Raw genomic sequence first — 20,233 nt, forward strand, 5'->3', positions numbered from 1 at the left:
TGTGATAACCCTTACTCTCCTTCACGATCACTGAAGTCCTCTGACCAGAAGTTATTGGTTGTGCCAAATTCTAGACTTAAGCTTAGAAGAGATTGTGCTTTCGCAGTAGCTGCCTCTAAGCTTTAGAATAGTCTACCTTTTTATAATAATAATAATAATAATTCTTTACATTTATGTCAACACTATCTTTGGTCACTATTAATCCTGCCTGAAATTAGCTTTTCCTTAGCTTTTTAAACCTGTGTGTTAGTATTTATTTTTTGCTGTATTTATTTATTGTATAAGCAGACATACATATGGCCTACAGTCCTTCGTTTGAAATAAAAGCAAAAGTGAAGCAGCAGACTATAAAATATTTTTGCAGAAAGGTATGTACTTACTTACTTCACTCTTAATCAAACATAACAGCTAGTTGTTGAAGTTCATCTCCCATTCAGGGCCAAACAAAATAGAAATTCTTTAGGTGAGAGAGGAAAAGTACTTTTATTTTTTATAACATTTTCTTGAATTTATTAAAAGCAAATAACATTCCATACAAGCAAGTCAATCTTGAGTAAACGAAGCTCAAATCAGCCCCCACCCATGAAAAAAAGTTAAGCCAACAGTAGAGTAAAACTTTAACAGTAGGAAAAAAAGGGGAGAAAGTCCATTTCCCCAATTTAAATGCTTATTCTAAAATGTTATTGATTAGAACCTGCCAGGTTTTAAAAAAGTTGTGCACAGATTCTCTAAGTGAGAATTAGATTTTTTCCAATTTCAAATAGTATATAACATCAGTAGCCCCAATGACTTAAAAGAGGTGGGTTAGGATTCTTCCAGTTGAGCAAGATAAGTCTACGTGTCAATTGTGAAGTAAAGGCAATTACAGTTTGTTTGTCCTTCTCCACTTTAAGCCCAACCGGGAGTACACCAAACCCAGCTGTTAATGGATTAGGAGAGATTGTGACACCAAGGCTCCCTGAACGAAATTTAAAGATTTTGTTCCAGAATGATGTTAATTTGGTGCATGCCCAAAATATATTGTCCAATGAGGCTGGAGCTTGATTGCTACGTTTGCAGGTTGTATCTTGCCCTGGAAACATTTTGGACAATTTTAAAACAAGACAGATGTGCTCAATAAAAGATTTTAAGTTGAGTAATTGTATGATTTGCACCTATGGAGTTACAGTGAATTCTGTGCATGGCTGACTTCCACTCCTTTCTTGAAATGTTGAGTAAGAGATTCTTTTCCTAGTATATTCTGGGATTTTTGAAATGGTGGGACTTTAAAATGTTTTTACATATTACAGAAATGCTGTCTGAGTCCTCAATCTTAGTCCTCAATAGTACTTCCGGAATAGAATTAGGTGGGAGGTGAGGAAAATTGGGCATATTTTGTTTAGCAAAGTTTCTAATTTGGATGTAGTGAAAGAATTCATGAATCCAGAATTCATAGTATGCAAAGACGTTATCTTTGTATAAATCTCTAAATGATTTAATCCTGAATGTTTTCCAAACATTTAATACTGCGAGCATAATTCGTTCCGGAAATGTGCTCGCAATCCAAAGCACTCATATATGAAAGCGAATTTCCTCATAAGATATAATGGAAACTCAGATGATTCGTTCCACAACCCAAAACTATTCATATAAAAATGATTAATACAAAATATAAAGTAAAAATACATAAAACAAATTAACTTGCACTTTACCTTTGAAAAGAATCATGGCTGGTGTGAGTGAGTTTCTAAACTCTTGTGGGATTCCACCCAACGGGATGACACGTGGAAGAACGTCATGAAGCAACCGCAGGCTCCCAGCGCTGTAGCAGTTCGCTGTAAAAGCGAATCCGAAAAGATCGTGGACTTGCTATAAGCATCTGCCGTTGATGGGTGATACAATGAACAAGGAACATTATACAGTAAATGCGCAGGGCGCAGTATTATTTGGCCACTAACCTGGCCCAGACCTTGCCTGACTGCTGTGTCTGTGTATAGGAGAGTGGCAGATCCCACTACAATAAATAACCGTGCTATTCCTGTTTCAAGCTGAATAAAGCTAGTGTTGCTAAAGTACTGAGACTCAGCTTTGTGTTTTGGGGTGCAAGACAGAGACTCACATGTTACAACACACACACATGGTCACAATGCTATAGTAAACAGTATACGCTCATACGGATGTTGACTATATGAGTGAGGCACGCTGACTGAGCCTGAGAATGGAAGATGATTGCCCACAATCCCGCAGTGAGAGAGAGAAGAGCCATCAGCTCAGTTGTGATCACGTGACGCTCGGCAGACAAAGCGTATATGTACTACTCGTTGTGATGGACGACCGGCTACAGACTCCGGTCGCCACCCCCAGGCCGCTAGGAGGAGCCCTCCGGACAGCATGATGGTGCCCCGAGTTGCAGCAGGGCCTCATGGACTTTGTAGTTTATATACACAGCCCTGCTGGATACCTTGGGGGCCACCGGGAGTCGCTGTAGGGGGGCTAGTGGGCTCTTGTGTGCCCTATAACCCGGAAGTGCGTCAGCATCACGTGACCGGAAGGAACGACGTGCTCCCGGGATGAATAAAAGGACTGTTTACCCTGACCCGGGAGGAAAACGGACTTGTGGGTTTGGCCAGGAACCACTTCCGGGTCAGGGGATATATGTGGAGAGTGCTTTGTGCACGTGACTGTAAAAATAAAGAGTCTTATACTTTTACCTGGTGTTTAGAGTGGTACCTGAGGGTTCAAGAGGTGGACAAAGCCTCTATCTGCTACACTGGTGTAGTCGGCAGGATTCTCTGGCCGTCCGTTGTCAGAGGATCTGCGTTTAATATAAATTTTGTAGTAGCAGAGAACCCTACGAAGGCCCCTCTTGAAACCGCGGAGGTGAAAATCCCACCCGCGACCAAGAGCGCTGCAGCTGTGAGCCGTCCTTTACAGCAGACCACAATGGGGAAGAAATCGGGAAAGAAGAAGGGCAGTCCCAACTGGGTGAAGACCATGACGGACGCCGAATTAACCTGGACTTACCTGACTGGGTGTGAGGAGGACCGAGAGCCGATAAAGGCTGAACAAGCCCGAAGGACGCAACAGCAGGGTTGCTGTCAGCCATCGGCCGCGCCGGAATCCCTAAACAGATTAGAGACACCGCTACCACGACTGGAGGTATGTACTGGGAAAACGCCCGAAGTTTCGGGTACCTTTTACTCGTGTTTTGCAGAGACATGCCTCCAGAAAGCAGACGGTGCGTCGGATGCCTTCCTCATACCTTGGCAAGATGGCCGTGTTACCCAGAAGGCAGGCCAGGCTAGGAGTCGTCCATCTACAAGCCCATTCGAGGACAAAGTCCACGTGACCTCGCGCAACGGCGACCAGGAAGAAGGTCGCTTTGGAGCCTTCGGTGAGGTCAGTGCTTCCCCGATGAGTCGGAGCTCCCTGAAGGGGAAGGGGGCGGCGCGCGATGCAGTGCCAACCTTCAACAAAGGTAAAGAGGGGTGGGAGGTGACTGTACGGTCTGTCGACAAAGTTAAAGAGGCAGACCGCAGCCAGCCGCGGGAGGCTACCCGTTCCTCTTCGGACTCTAAGTCCCAGAAGTCTGTGCGAAGCCCAGCAGAGCACGTGCCAGGAGCGGACGTGCTCATTGGCTCCCGGCCGGAGGGTAAGGGAAACAAGGAAGTAACCTTGCCTCCGGCCGAGATAACTAACTTTATAAACTTACGGGAGCTCGAGAAATATCTTGAGCCCCTATATATCTTCTTCCAGGGGCTAAAGGACTTGAAGGAGCGTGTAGAGGAGCTGGGAGCTACAGCCGAAGCGCCGTTGAAGGGACTACAGGAGTACCTACGGCGATTAGGCCGTGAAGCCCCGACCTCGATTAATGCGGCGGTGCAGGTGAGTGATTTCTGTACCGTATATAATAAGGGGACGCAGTGTGAGCCGGCATCGCGTTTAATAAGTAGCGGCTGCCAAAGCACTGTGAACCCGACAGTGGAGCATGGTGTGATGACTGAGTGGTCGGGCAAAGGTCCGATTGAACCGGGGCAGCGGTATCAGACGCCTCTCCGGAACGATGCGGACCTCAAGACCCCGACCCGCGTGAAGAGGGAGTTGTCAATAGTTACTGGAAGGGCGGAGGAAGTGCCAATCAAACCGGGGCAGCTGGAAAGTGCTATTACCCGGAGCGATATGGTGCTAATGACGCCGCCTCCTAAATTACATAGGACAACGGGTGTGCAAACAGCAAAGAGGCTCTCTCTTTTCCATAGAGAGCCTCACGCTGTGCACAAGCCCCAGAGAAAGCAGGAGATCCCCGAAATAAAACGCGGGTCTCCTGACAGGTTAAAGAAAAGGGCGGAGAGCAGCAAAGCGGCCGTTAAACCCTCCTTGGCAGAGGAGAAGGTGGAGCTGACCGAATTCCCGAGATGTTTCATGTCTCGGGAAGATAGGCCACCAGGAGGACGTCGGTGGTGCTACAACTGTCGGCAACCGGGCCACGTGTGGCGAAGTTGTCCCCGGAGGACAGGGGAGCGGTGGGAAAGAAGATACACCGTTCCCCCAAGGTTCGCCGGGGGATCTAGACAACGTAGCCAAGGTCCGGATGACGCGTCCTCCTGGAGGAGGACGTCCCTCTCGGGGATCGACGCTCCGCCCCAGTTGTCATCGCTAAGGGGAGGGAACTGTGATGGACGACCGGCTACAGACTCCGGTTGCCACCCCCAGGCCGCTAGGAAGAGCCCTCCGGACAGCATGATGGTGCCCCGAGTTCCAGCAGGGCCTCATGGACTTTGTAGTTTATATACACAGCCCTGTTGGATAACTTGGGGGCCACCGGGAGTCGCTGTAGGGGGGCTAGTGGGCTCTTGTGTGCCCTATAACCCGGGAGTGCGTCAGCATCACGTAACCGGAAGGAACGATGTGCTCCCGGGATGAATAAAAGGACTGTTTACCCTGACCCGGGAGGAAAACGGACTTGTGGGTTTGGCCAGGAACCACTTCCGGGTCAGGGGATATAAAAGGACTATGGGAAAGCCCAGATACTGAGCTGAGCTGGGAGGTAGGGTGGCGAAGTGTCTGGGCGAGGAGGATTGGTTTATTGAGAGAGAATAGTGGTTTATGAATAGTGTGGTGTGGAGAGTGCTTTGTGCACGTGACTGTAAAAATAAAGAGTCTTATACTTTTACCTGGTGTTTAGAGTGGTACCTGAGGGTTCAAGAGGTGGACAAAGCCTCTATCTGCTACATCGTATTGCAAGACCTCACTTGTTTATCAAGTCAAAATTTATTTAAAATTTTAGCTCGTCTTGCAAAACACTCTCAAACAAAGTTACTCGCAATCCAAGGTTCCACTGTACCATCAATAATTCCGGGTTTCCAAGTTGGCGATCGATTGTCACATCCTCCTCTAACACCCAAAGACAATGTCACTTCTGGCACCCTTGTCATGATGCCACTTCCGGTCCCACCCCGATGACATCACTTCCGACTCCACATCACTGCCGGCTTCCAAAGATGACGTCACTTCCGTCTGACAGCCATGATGTCATCTCCTGCCAACTCACTTCCGTCCGCCATATTTTTTCTGTATAAAAACGCCATTCTTGCATATGTAAATTGTCAATTGCTATACGGCATTTTGATCATGATTTCTGGTCTTTTTTTTCATTATTGTCCTTTGGACATTATAAGGGGACAGTCCACAACTCTTTTTTGTTGTGTTGGAGTCTTCTAATTCATCACACTGCGTACTTTTGAGAGGGTGGGAAAAGGTTGTTATCATTCAGAGGTGCCATGGATAAAAGCTTCTCTATCTTGAAGTACTTCCTACATTGGTTCCATATTCTGAGTGAATGAAGAACAATTGGGCTGTTAGTATATTGATGATAACTTTATTTATCGGGGTACAAAGCAAGGAATATAAAGAAGTACTGCAGGATTTGATTTCTATTGTGGAATAAGCCTGTGAGTGTTCTTCTATTTGTGTAAATGTCCAGGTTTTTATAGCTTGTATATTTGCCATCCAGCAATAAAACTGAAAGAGGTAGAGAGCCATGCAACTTTCTGCCTTAGGTCTTTGTAGGGTTGCTCATTGGATGCGTGGATGTTTTGAATTCCAAATAAATGTGGTTATGAATGAATCTAACATCTTAAAAAATGATTTGTTAATGTATGTTGGAATAGAAAAAGAAGCTTAGGAAGGATATTCATCTTTAGAGCGTTAATTCTTCCAGCTAAAGTGAGATGAAGGGTAGACAATCTATGCAAGTCTTAATTAAGTTTTTCCATGCAGACAGCAAAGTTTTGTTGATAAAGAGCTTTATGTTTACTTGTGATGTTTAACCCTAGGTATTTAAACTTATCTGGGATGATCAAAGGGAAGGTGTCCAATCTAATATTGTATGCTAGAGAGTTCACCGGAAAGAGCACACTTTTATCTTTTGATATTCTGCTAGTGCTGTTAGGACTGCAAGCACAGTATTTTGTGGAACAGATATATACAGTACCCTATCATCTGCATAAAGTGATATTTTCTGTTCAAGTCCTTCTTTGATGATCCCCTTTATCTCATAAGCATTTCGAAAGTGAACTGCCAGTGGCTCAATGGAGATTGTAAATAGCAATGGTGACATGGGGCATACTTGACTAGTACAATGTTCTAGTTTGAAGTAGTCTGAAATAATGTTAATATAAACTGAAGCTTCTGGACTGGTATACGGTAGTTTGATCCATGCACATATGTTCGGACCAAACCCAAATTTCTCCAATGTAGTGAAAAGGCAGTCCCATTCAGCCATATCAAATGCTTTTTCTGCATCCAATGATAATAATATCTCTGGGGTATTAGACTGTGGGTGAATATATTACATTAAACAGTCGAATATTGGAAGCTAAGTGTCTGCCTTTAATAAATCCTTCTTAACATCATTATTCAGAAGTGAGATTGGTCTGTATGAAGCACATTGTAATAAGTCCTTATTTTTTGTAGGAAAGACGGTAATTAATGTTTGGCGAACAGTTTGAGGTAGAATTTTACTTTCTCTGGCGTCTGTAAATATTGCTAATAAAAGTGGAGCCAACTTAATTGAAATTTATTTATAAAATTCGGCAGGGTAGCCATCAGGGCCTGCTACTTTCCCACTCTGAAGTGAGTTTATAGCATCTAGTAATTCTGAGAGTGCCAGAGATTAATCCAATTCCTCTGCACTGAGAGTATCTAGTTGTGGTATCTGTAATGCATCCGAAAACGCATTAGGTTGTGTCATGTCTTCTTTAAACTAAGTAGGATATAAGGATTTATAGTAGTCTCTAAATGTGTGCATTATATTTTATGATCAATGATTTTGTCTCTGTCTGTGTTGGTAATTACTGGAATTTCATTGTGAACTTCCTACTTGTGGATTTTTTGCACTAAGATCCAATTAGCCTTCTTTCCATGTTCATAATAATGATATTGTGATTTAAAAAAGAGTTGTTCTGTTTTTTTATTGCTAAGAGGTTGAGTTCTGAATGCAAAGCCTTTTGTTTCCTATAAAGTGCCTCAGTTGGACAACTGGCATGTTCTTGACCTATTCTGGTAATTTCACTGATTAGTTCTGATGTCTTATTGGTTTCCAATTTATTTCTGTGGGAAAAATATGAAATAATCTGTCCTCTTAAGAAAGCCTTCGGAGTTTCCCAGAGTATTCCTGCAGAGACCTCTAAGGATGGAATTGATTTGCTTGGATATAAGGCCTGTACAGTTCTCGTCTGCTAATAAAAGTGGGTGAAGACGCCAGCTGCAAGATAAGTATATGGGGCATAATGATTTGAGCTCCATAAGCAAAGGTGTGTGGTCGGAGATAACAATAGCATCATACTTGCAAAATTTAATTGTGGTCAAGAAATTGTTATCTATAAAGAAATAATCAATTCTTGAGTAACAGTGATGGACTGGTGAGAAGAAGGAATATGCTCTTGAGTTTGGGATTAGAAATCTCCAGGGGTCGGATAAGTTGTGATCAATTACAAATTGTGTAATTGTTTTTGCAGTGTTAGATGTCATTGCCCCTGTGGCAGGAGACCTATCCAGGGGCCTCATGCATAACGCTGTGTGTAGAATTCACACTTAAACATGGCATATGGACAAAAGTGGAAATGTTCGTACGCACAAAAAAATCCAGATGCATAAATCTGTGCGTTCGTCAACTTTCACATTCTTCCGCTACATAAATCCTGGTCAGCATGAAAAGTAATGCACGTGCATGCGCCTGCTGCCACTCCCCAACTCCTCCCAGAATTACGCCTCTTTGAATATGCAAATCAATATAAATAGCCCTTAAGCTCAGCGTTCTGTGAAAAGGCAATGGCAAAAGCACATGGGAAATTAGAAGAATTTCAGTGAATACCAAGAGGAGGCAAGGAAAAACTATTTGTTGGTTTAAACTGTGGTATAAACAACAAAAGGAAGTTGATCGAGTGACATAGAGTGTCGGAAAAACTCGAAAGCTCAAGTTCACAAAGTTGCACAGTGCCTGAAATAAAAAAAGAAGTTGTCAAATCAAAGTCGCCGTGAAATGGCGAGTCGTAACCCACTGTCTGAGTGTCATTTGAAAGCTTATTAGGGTATAGAGAAAAGAAAAAAAAAATAGGGACACAGTGGGAAAAAGCTCGAAATGTCAACTTTAATCTCGAAATTTCCACTTTAATTACATAGTTTATTTGGTCATTAAAGTAGAACATAATAAACTTCATCTTAAAATCGTTTAATTTACTAGTTTCTCAGATCCTATCATATCTAAAGTAGCATGTTATATGCTTTGTTTTGTATGTGTTCTTCTATGTTCTCTGTGTGTGAATCACTATGTGCTTCTTAAATGGGCTTTCTCTTCCTCCGACAGGACACATAATCCATTACATTCATGATATTACAGTTCTCTGAATAATTTAAATATTGAGATGTATACTTGATATCATTTCAGTATTCATATCATATCAATTAAAGCATGTATAGCAGTTAAAGCAGTGATAGTGACAAACTGGCACCCCATCCAGAGATTGTTCCTGTCCTTGCTTTTCTTTGTCCAAGTATCCATTCGCCACACAATCATCTCTGTAATAGACGTTAAGCCATCTGTAAGCTTAGAACTCAGATTTTTCAAAACTTTTAAGAAACATTGAAATATCTTCGTAGTACATGTTTAATTATTCTATCCATCTATCCTTCCAGTGTTGCGTCAACCCCAGGAAGAATACAGAGAGAGGCAGGAACAATCCGCGAACGGAGCGCCAACTCCTTGCTAGCGCTGCAACACCGTGTCCTCACATGTTTAATTATTAAAAATATAGATTATTTAAATGATGTTAACATTTTATCTGTATAATGTAATAAACATATTTTGCTGCATTTCATCTTAAAAATGATATCGTCATCATATGTAAATATGCTCTTTATAAAGTGGCGCAGGTTGTGCAATATTATAACTGTATCGCAAGTTTACAGTGAGGTAATTGTACTTATAAGTACAAACAGTTCTACAAGGAGCACTTGATGGACTGATTAATTGCGTGTATAGTTGTTGGGATGAAACTGTTTCTGAACCGCGTGGTCAGTACAGGAAAGGCTCTGAAGCGTTTGCCGTATTAGAGCAGTTCAAATAGTCAGCATGGCTGAGGCAGCGTGTGCTAGATGCTGCATACCGATAATTCTCTTTCTGATCAGCTGCTGTAGAGCTGTGATTTCACACTCAGATACAGTGATATAAATACTCCAAGTGGTGCAGTGAGAATAATATGGAAAAAGATGATCTGCTGTGGCAACCCCTAACGGGAGCAGCTGAGAGAAGAAGAAGAAGGTGCTGTGAGAGTAACAATGCTAAAGCAGCTATGGTATTTGGAATAGTTTTTCCATTCCGTGGACCATTATATTGTTACAGGTTAATTACAGTCAGATGCCTTAAACTAATAAACAAAATGTGGTTAATTTCAGTGTATATGATATAACCGCATCAGGGATGTGGATCTTAAAAAGAAAGGGAAACCACACTGGAACAAAAGCACTGCTTTGACGCTGAGTACCGCCAGTTTGCAACACTGAGTGGAGATGTTGCGTATGCCAGGTTTTGAGCAAGTGTGAAAATGTGTGTGGCTTTACATTTTTGTGCGTACACACCGTTTATACATGAGGCCCTAGGTCTGGATTTAAAACACAATTAAAGTCACCAGCCATTATAATTTTATGAATATTCAAATTAGAAATTGAACATATGCAAATATGTTTTGGATGAAGTCCCTATCATCCACATTTGGTGCGTAGATATTTATCAAAATCACTTTACACTTATATAAATTACCCATGATAATCACATATCGCACTTCAGAATCAGATACTACATCTGATACTACAAATGAAATTATTCTATGTATAAGAATTCCCATACCTCTACTTTTCTTTGTATAGCTGGAGTGAAATATTTGACCAGTCCAACCTGTTCAACCGAAACTCCTGTAAAAAATACTATTTTGCCGTTTAGGCATGTTAGTTGAGAGCTGCTGTTGAAGGTGAGAAATCAGGGAAAATATGAATGCTGTTATTTTCAAATAAAACCTCTTGTTTCTGCCTAAGAAGTAACATATTTAGGGGATTCAATGACAGTATATGCAAGCATACCTCAGGATGATAAAAAAAAGGAAAAATAACACCGCTGCTAATGGTGCCATGTTTGCTTTCTGTCACCACTTCCTTATAACTTGCTTTATGCTAGCAGAGAAATGCTAGCTCTTGGTGGTCAATGATGTTTTGCTGATGTAGCTCAGACTTGACAAACACCACACTGATCCTAAAAGAGAATGGACATTAGTGCATGTGCAAAAATTATTGAACTAGGAATTCTACATGAGGCAAATTGTCACATACCTTTAAGGAGTTTACCTAATTACTTTAAAATAGGTTATATTTCATAATCAAACAATCAATCACTTAATCCCTCAGTCAGTCAATCAATATGTGTCTTATATACTGTAGTAACATCCTGGTTGTAAATACAGTTATGCCTGAGTCAGACTTGGGGTGATGTGTAATGATGTGCTTTGTGGGGTTAAGCCAGAATAATTCTCGTGACAGTATTCTGCTTCCATCTAGTGGATGAAAGAAAAATAATGCTGCAAAAAAAAAGAATATTTTATGTGTTCTGCTACTATGTGGTACCTCTAGGTATCACATCAATATTAATGAGTGGGTGCTGTTGTAAACTAGGAGTTCCAAGCATTAAAGTGTTCCAATGCGCATAGTTCCAACCTTTTCTATTAATGTCCACATTTGATTAGGATATCACTGCCAAACCCAGACTAGTAATAACGGCAAGCACAAAATCTTTATTTAAAAAAAAAAGATTTATTCATCACAAAAGGCATTTCAAATACAATGAAGCTCTGTGGAGCACAGAGGTAAAATGGAATTGCCAGAAAACACAAAAGCAACTTAAATCAAACAAGTCCAAATACAGATTCCAAAAATAAGTTTATGAAACATAGCGTAAAATCAAAAAATCAGAAATCCATATAATTTACAGAAATCACAATAAACATAAGTACACTCACTAACTCCCTAGCACATTCATATTGGGCTGCAAGGAACTGTGGATAACCCTCCAAATTTACAAGGTGGAGGCCACTTCCTTGCAGGAATTGGCAGGTGGCGCACCTCTTGGGGGATTACCCTTGAAACACGTGGATTATAACAAAGGCAGCTTGTATACATAGATGAAACCAAAAATCAGGGAAGATGCACACAATCACAATGATAAGAACCAAAATAAACAAAGTGACAATAAGAGTGAATTTGAAACCCAGCCAAGTATCCTGCCCTGGTTGAGACATTGACAGGTGTTGTCTTCGGCCAAAAATGCAATGGTAAACGAAAAGCCATAAAGCCAGTTTTAGAACAAACCGAAACTGAACCATTTCTCAAATCGAACAATAGTGGTTATGATGATGTGAATTGGTAATCAGAGATTGACACGGACAGTGAAACTGACAGCAGTTTGGTAGACTCCGACCTGCCAAGTTTCATTAATGTTTGTATTTGGTATTGGTTTCATACTAATGCTCACAATCCTGTATCTCCTTATTGCCCATTTATGGGTAACCCTGAACTAAAGATGTCTGTATATAGTCCATATAATCATGGTCAAAAATCTTTCAATAGTTCTTGAAAAAAACTGCTAATCTGAGCAGTGTCGAAAAAGTCACAGTAATCTACTGCTGTGGCAGTCACTGGCAGCCTGTCGCTATAGACAACATTTGGGTGTTTTTCAGTCCCCTCATACTGCAGGACATAGTGAGAAAGCCTGTCCAGAAATGGTACTGATCCACAAACCGGTTGTTGCAGACACTCAAAATTATAGGCGAATGTCATTTTTCATTTATTATGAAATACCTGCATTTCACCAATAACAATAACTATGATGAAGCCAACCAGCTAGCACTAAAACTGTACAAACTGTAGGATGTGTATCACGTAGTCATCAAAAATATGCAGAAGGTGTATGTTCCTGATTGTGACATAAGTATTGATGAAAGTCTCATGTGTTACAAGGATATAGTACATCACATCTAAATAGGCATGATTCAATATCAAGTTCTATAGGCCATACAAAACACGCTTTGGGTACATCTGTAATTTGATACTTTATAGCGGTAAAGGGACCAAGTGGGATTTCAAGTACAGTGAAAATGGTGTTGCTACTTCATTTGTACTGTCATTGCTTTTCTTGTCCAAGTTTAATGTATAACGATGGACATTTTCTGTCCCTCACTTGAACTGCTTGAAATTTTACTTTAAAAGAAAACTGAAGCATATGGTACTGTAAATTATTAAATTATTATTAAATTATAATTAAATTATTACATTAAGAAGAAGGATGCCTCATGCCTGGACAAACTGGTGAGGAAGGCAGGCTCTATTGTAAGCATGGAGCTGGACAGTCTGACATCTGTGGCAGAGCGACGGGCGCTGAGCAGGCTCCTATCAATTATGGAGAATCCACTGCATCCACTAAACAGTGTCATCTCCAGACAGAGGAGCAGCTTCAGCGACAGACTGCTGTCACTGTCCTGTACCACTGACAGACTGAGGAGATCGTTCCTCCCCCAAACTATGCGACTCTTCAATTTCACCCGGGGGGGTAAACATTAACATTATTCAAAGTTATTGTCTGTTTTTACCTGCTTTTTTATTACTCTTTAATTTAATATTGTTTTTTGTATCAGTATGCTGCTGCTGGGGTATGTGAATTTCCCCTTGGGATTAATAAAGTATCTATCTATCTATCTATCTATCTATCTATCTATCTATCTATCTATCTATCTATCTATCTATCTATCTATCTATCTATCTATCTATCTATCTATCTATCTATCTATCTATCTATCTATCTGTATGACCAAACCTCCACGATATCCTAATGACTCCAGTCACGTGATCAAGTGGAGTCCAGTCAAGCTGCAGTATCTTTGTGTCAAAAAAGCAAAATGATTGTGATCAAGTGGAGGAGAAGAAAGATGTCTGCTTCCTAAACACTGTTCACAATACAGAAACTGTCAATGTTGGTGTAAGGGGAAATGTGGCAATCACTATTGCGAGCAGGGGGGCTGAACGACACGGACGCTCCTCAAAAAACCCCTCTTAAAAACGGTGATAGACTACCTACACATTGCTCCCTTACTTGCTGGGCTTACTTGTGGCTGCTCTGTTGCGTGATATGCTTTTCATGCGGCACTCTGCATACTTAAAAGCATGAACAGCACCTGTCCTTTTTGGCTGATAGCTTTGTTTCTCTCTCCTCTGACCAGACATCCTCTGCTCCTGTTGGGGGTTACGATCCCGTTGTGCACTCCTATGATGTTTGTCTATTCTTTTAATCGAGAACTTACTACATACGAAGTTCATTTTACCTCTGAAAGAGACATGTTTGTTTGAAGTGTTTGAATAAAGTTCCTGTCTATACAATCTCCTGTGTTTCTGTGCAATTCTGTGACCCAAGCATGATACTATGTTGTGTGTTGTGCTAGGCTACCAACCTTGGACAGACAGCCGTCTGAATGGCAAACCCACACCCACCCACACATGGCTATTTTGGAGTAGGCAATTACCGTAACTTAACCTGAACATCTCTGGGATGCAGGAGGAAAACCAGAATGTCTGGAGGCAGACATGTATAACATGTAAATTCCACATAAGCCATTCAAGGGCTTGGATTATTGAACTGCAATTGTGGTCACCCACTAGACATTACCAGATATATAAATCAATCATCCATCTCTCCATTCATTATCAAACCCATATAGTCTAGTTTAGAGTTTTGAGGGTCAAGACCCATCTTGGCAGGATTACTAGAATAAAAATCAAAAATGGAAAATACAAGTCAAAACAAGGAAATACAACACAGACAGATACCAGGAAGTGCTCAGAAATTTTAACATTGCATATCCCCAAAAGGTGCTTTACAAGTCAAACCCAGTTACAGTGTAAAACTACAACAAACATGAGATGGCAAAAGTGAGTGAATTTTGTATTATTACAATTACAGTAAACAGGAGAGATTTTAGGAACCCGTAGAAAAGGGGAAATTAACTAAAACAGAGAGAACAGGTTGATCTTCAGTCTGCATATCAATGTCAAGACAGAATCTTACAAACACACCTTGTAAGAGAGTTCAAGAGTGTAGGGATCTCCAAAGTAATTCTGGTGACAAAGAACTCGCAAGAATACTGCATGTTACACTGTTCTGATTAGCCTGAGGAATTAGATGAAGGAATTAGATTAAATTAGATGTCGGAAAAAATTATCAGTCATTAGAATGCAGAATAAGGGTCAACAATGCTAAAAATTGAGAGACAATAACTGAGATTTAGGCAGTATGCAAGCACAAGACATATCATAAGAGTACAATGAGACAAAATGACAGAAAAAGAACAGGAGTGTAAAATTGTGTTCAACAGACAGTAAATGTCAGTGTTTGGTAATAATAAACTTTTTTGAAAATAGAGACTACACTTAGCTGTAACATGTACAATGTACTGTATATGCAATATATATGAAATTAAGCTGAATAAAATTGAATTGGATAACAAGACAAAAGAAGCAGAAACAAGATAGTAATGCCATGAGTGACAGATAGGAAATGTTGTTACTCAAGATATATGGAAGACACTATAAATGGTTATGAAGAAGTAAGTCCTGCATAAACTTCGAAGATTAGTAATGAGATTGTTAGTCACAAGACTATGACCTACTACGAGTTGTTTTTTTCTGGTGTTTTTCTTGGTGTTGTGCGACCAAATTTAACTTTGAAAGATGATATGGTGAAGAAAGGCTACCCATTCAGGCAATCCAGCAAACATTGCATTTGTTTTTTTTACAGCCAAATTCAGGCTGATTGCACAGAGTTGATGACCCCACTCTACACCCTTACTAATATTCTTACAGCTCTCAGCTTTGCCAGAAGATCTGCTCCTACTGGTCTGGTTGGAAGCTTCTAGACAAATCAATTTTCTCAGCATTTTTTTCAGTAATTTGATCTCTTGGCCATATGCACACTAAGCTCACATGGTGTTTGGTAGCCACTGGTCAATTTCCTGACTTCTCAATTACCTGCTCTGTAACAGAGCTGTGTCATGAAATATTACTGAAGGCTTAGTCATATAGTCTTTGGCTAAGCTGGGAGGTGTCCCATAAAAGCTGTCTGCTAATAAATGTCATCATTGACAGTGAAAGATCAAGTTAGGGCAAGCAAACAAAACCTGAAATTATAGTCTGAATCTACATAGCATCATTCATGGTTTATGATTTTGTTGTTCTAAGCTGCTTGCACACACACCAGCCAATAGAGTGAGCCAATAGTTGTATTGCTTGTTCATAAGAATTGGCATAAGGGCTCCTGCTAGTGAAGGAGGCATTCATTTTGGACCTGGACCTCAATGATGAGAGTGGGCCTGCTGAAGCACTGTACCTTTGGCTGCTGAAAGCCCATATAGGCACTAACCTTTATCCTCAGCAGAAACATGAGTTGGGAAAGGGCATCATTTCCGTCACTGGAGTGATGAACACCAAGTCGAACAGGATGACACTAATCCATCATGATATAGTGACAGAGCCTGGGGGTCATAGTTAGGGTATGACCATATTGCCTCCCAGGGCCAAAGCAAGCAGAGGTAGAATTGGAGATCAAACAAATGCTAGATTTGGGGGTTATTGAAGAGAGTTATAGCCCCTGGTGTAGTCTTATCGTTCTCATGCACAGACTTGATGGTATTGTGCACTTCTGCAATGACTTCTGTCAGATGAACCTAGTCTCCTGTTTCATTGCTTATTTCATGCCCCGGGTGGACAATCGCCTGGAGTGTCTGAGTACTGCCCAGTACATATCCATCTTGGATATCACAAAAGGCTATTGGCAGATCCCGCTCACCACATCAGCAAAAGGATAACACAGCATTTAGCACTCCTAGTGGCCACTGGTAGAATCATGTCATACCCTTTGGACTGCACCTTCCAAAGTCTGGTGGACAGACTGCTTTGACCCCATAGCACCTATAGTGTTGCCTACCAAAATGATGTTATCATCTATTTGAGCACTTGGAAAGAACACATATAGCATGTCCTAGCTATCCTCCATGACAACTGTGATGTGGGTCTGTGAATCAATCCCAAAAAGTATTATTTTGGGTTGACTGAGGCCAAGTATCAAGTATATGTGGTGGATGGAGTATGCTTTAAACTACAATGCTCCAAGGTTGCAGCCAAATGGCAAGTGCAGGCCTTTCTGGGTTTGGTTGGGGACTATCAGAGGTTTATACCTCAACTATCAGGAAAGGCTGTGCCTTTGATGAATCTTACAGGAAAGAATACCCCTAACACATTGGTATGCACTCTCCAGACAGAGGCAGCATTCAGTGACCTGAAATCAGCAATTATGTCAGCTCCTGTTGTTATAAATCCTAACTTTAATTTGCCCTTTATCCTTCAGATGAGTGCTTTGGATGCCTGCCTGGGTGCCATGTTGAGACACATGGCTGAAGGAATAGAACAACCCATCACTTACAACAGTTGGAAACTTCTGGACCAGGAGATGAGATATATGGCAGTTGAGTGTGAGGCCATTGCCTTCAAGTGGGCTGTGATACAACTCCAGTACTACCTTTTGTGAGAGGAGTTAATTTTAGTTGTGGACCACTCGCCCCTGCAGTGGGTTTGTTTATATCGGCACACCAACCCTTAAATGACACATTGGTTTTTGAATTTACAGCCCTTCAAATTAGTCATATAGCATCAACAAAAGGTACTCCACATCAATGTCAATGCCCTCTGTTTGGCACACGACCTTATGGGTAAGTCCACCTGCCCATTGTCATGCATAGGGACCATCTTTCATGCTCTGGGAAGGTATGCAATACCAACTTGGGACGAGAGGGGCACTGACACTAACCATTTCTTCTCTCTCCACTTCAGTTCCAAGAGGATATATGAGGATGGTGTCTAGCCTGACCTGCAGCTCCACCCCTTCCTGTGACACTTCATATAGTAGGACACAGGGCACCAGACTACACACTGGGGGTCTTGCAGTTTGGGACTGATTGGAATCAGAATTGAGAGGTGTTAGAACAGGAGGCAAAAACACAAAAATAATGTATTGCACAACAAAAAGTGGGTTTTTATTTACAGGTTCACAAAAAACAGTATCAGGACGGGTGTTTTTACACTGTCCTTACCACAAGTGACACACAAAACTCAAAGAAGCAAAGTGATACTGTACAATATTTACAATGTGAATTGCAAGTCCCCAAATGAAAAAGAAATAAAATCAATAATGTATACAGTATACAGAAAGACAAAACATGCACCAGAAACCCAATTTATACAAATAGCTCCACCAAAAATATACTATAACTAAAAAATATTTATATCTACAGTATATATATATGAAAAGAAAATATGTACAAAATAAGGCACAATCTGCTATGCTTGATGTACTATAAGGATTAAGCTACACCAAGCTCTCACTCATGACCATGACTGAGACAAAAGATGACCCCTGCAGTCAGGAAATGCCTTTTATACTGCCCCCTTCCTCCAATTGTGGATGACACCGGCACGTTCCACTTTCGTGCTACACCCCACCACTGCAAGGCCTGTATTAAATTACAAGGCAGCCTCATGCGCTCATTCATGATGTGCTTCAACTGAGCAAGCTGATATACTCTCTGGAATTACTACAGTAAGTTGCTTTTTCATATGTTTATCTCTGGATCCCCTTTCCTGAACCGGCATCTGCCCAGTCATCAGAGTCATACAACACGGTCTTGCTGGAGCAAAAATCAAATATTTGCGGAAGCGCATGTTTGCACTTCAACTGTTTGAAAAGGTAACAGTTTGCTCTCAGTAAAAGCTATTTTGCACTAATCTCAGAACTTTGTTCCTTTAACTCAGTCTCAGGACACCACAAAATGGGCAGATGCCAAGAAGAGGCATTCATTTTGGACCTGGACCTCAACAGTGACAGAGCTCTCGCTGAACTGCTGTACCTTTGGCTGCTGAAAACTCCAGTAATTTGAATGCTGAGGGCACTAGGCTTTTTATTTTTCTTTTTACAATTAAATGGGGTTGGTACCCAAATGTTTCTTTTGTCATTCTTGGTTTGTTCACCCTGTCACACTATCCATGGCTGCATTTTATTTGTTATTCAAGCACATGCCTGTATTTCTCTGAATCCTACTCACACCCATACATTTGTAATACATTTTTGTGTATATGTCTATTCTTCTCCTAGACTACATACACATTTATACTTATATTAATTCACCTACACACATTCTGCTCCCTCAGCAACAACATTGTCTATGTAAATCACACACCTGCAGTTTCTGTGTAATTGTAACAGACCTGCGCTTCCTAAGTAAAGCCTACACAGACCTGTATTATCCATATAAATCAAGCACATGCCTGCAATGTCCTCCTGCATGTCCTGCACACATCTGCCATACTCTGTCCAGATTACCAGTTCCCCTGCTTTACGTAACCCCATCTTCATCTCCTCTTGTAATAATATAAACATATCTGCACTTGCTTGGTATATTTAAACACACACAAGCACACACACTTCTGTGTCTATCATTGAAAGATCTACAAACTACTACACTTGAACTACCTGCAAAGATCCTGCACATCCTCTTTTAATATCTGAGCACAGTTTCATTTTCTTTTGTAATAGATAAACACATCTGTACATCCTGTTTTAATATCTAAACACACCTGCATTTTCCACATTCTACCTGCACTCACACCTATTTTGGCTCTGAAAGATTTACTGTAAATGTAATTGCACTTCTTGCAGCAGCAACTGTACACATGCATGGACTTCCCCTGTACCATTTACAAACCAGCATATCACCCATAATGAATACCTATCTATACACTCAACTTGCACACCTAAAAAACTACACCAATCCTTGTGAAGCCGTCTCACATCTTCACAGACTTCCACAACTCATCTGCTGCCTTTGCACAGCTACATTTCTTGAAAAGCCCACACAACTAAACTTACTTTGTGATACTTAAAAGGTAGTATTTATCATTAAGACACATTTGCTTTCTCTTAGGAAAGCCTTTATGAAAATAAATGTGATGTACACCTCAAGACTAGAATGAGTAGGATGGCATTTATCTGTTGCCCAGCTCTTGATGTCTCAGAACTTCTGACAGCATCCATAGAGTCCAGTATTGGTACTCATAAATAAAGTGGCTCACCTGCTTTTTTAATCTTAAGAATGTCTTAGAGAGTGTAATCTATAATGGAAAGTGTCTATTAAACTGCAATTAACAGATGTCTGAGTCAATTGTCCACACAATAAAGGTGTGTATCCCTATGGAACTTGTGTAATTTGCTTAAATGATACAGGTGCAAAACAGAATAAGAAAACTGAAGAGAAAAGGGAGGGTTGTGGGTAGGGGTAAGGGCATTGCTAGAGCCAGAGATAGAGATAGGGGTTGAGGAAGGAGAAGGGGATGGGAAGGAGGAGTAGAGGAGAAGAGAGGAGATGAAAGAAGAAGAGAGAGAACAGCACGAACTGAGCATGGGCTTTAAGCGCTTCTTAGAACTGTGGACTGTACTGCGTGTGGTAAGGACTAAATTGGGGTTCACAGTATCATTTGTGCATGAAGACATGCTTGATAGAACTGCAATAAGCAAGAACAATGTTGAGGTTTATGTCTGTAACTGTGCCTGAGGGGG

Source organism: Erpetoichthys calabaricus, chromosome 18 (assembly GCF_900747795.2).
Source record: "Erpetoichthys calabaricus chromosome 18, fErpCal1.3, whole genome shotgun sequence".
In the NCBI taxonomy this organism is placed as follows: Eukaryota; Metazoa; Chordata; class Cladistia; order Polypteriformes; family Polypteridae; genus Erpetoichthys; species Erpetoichthys calabaricus.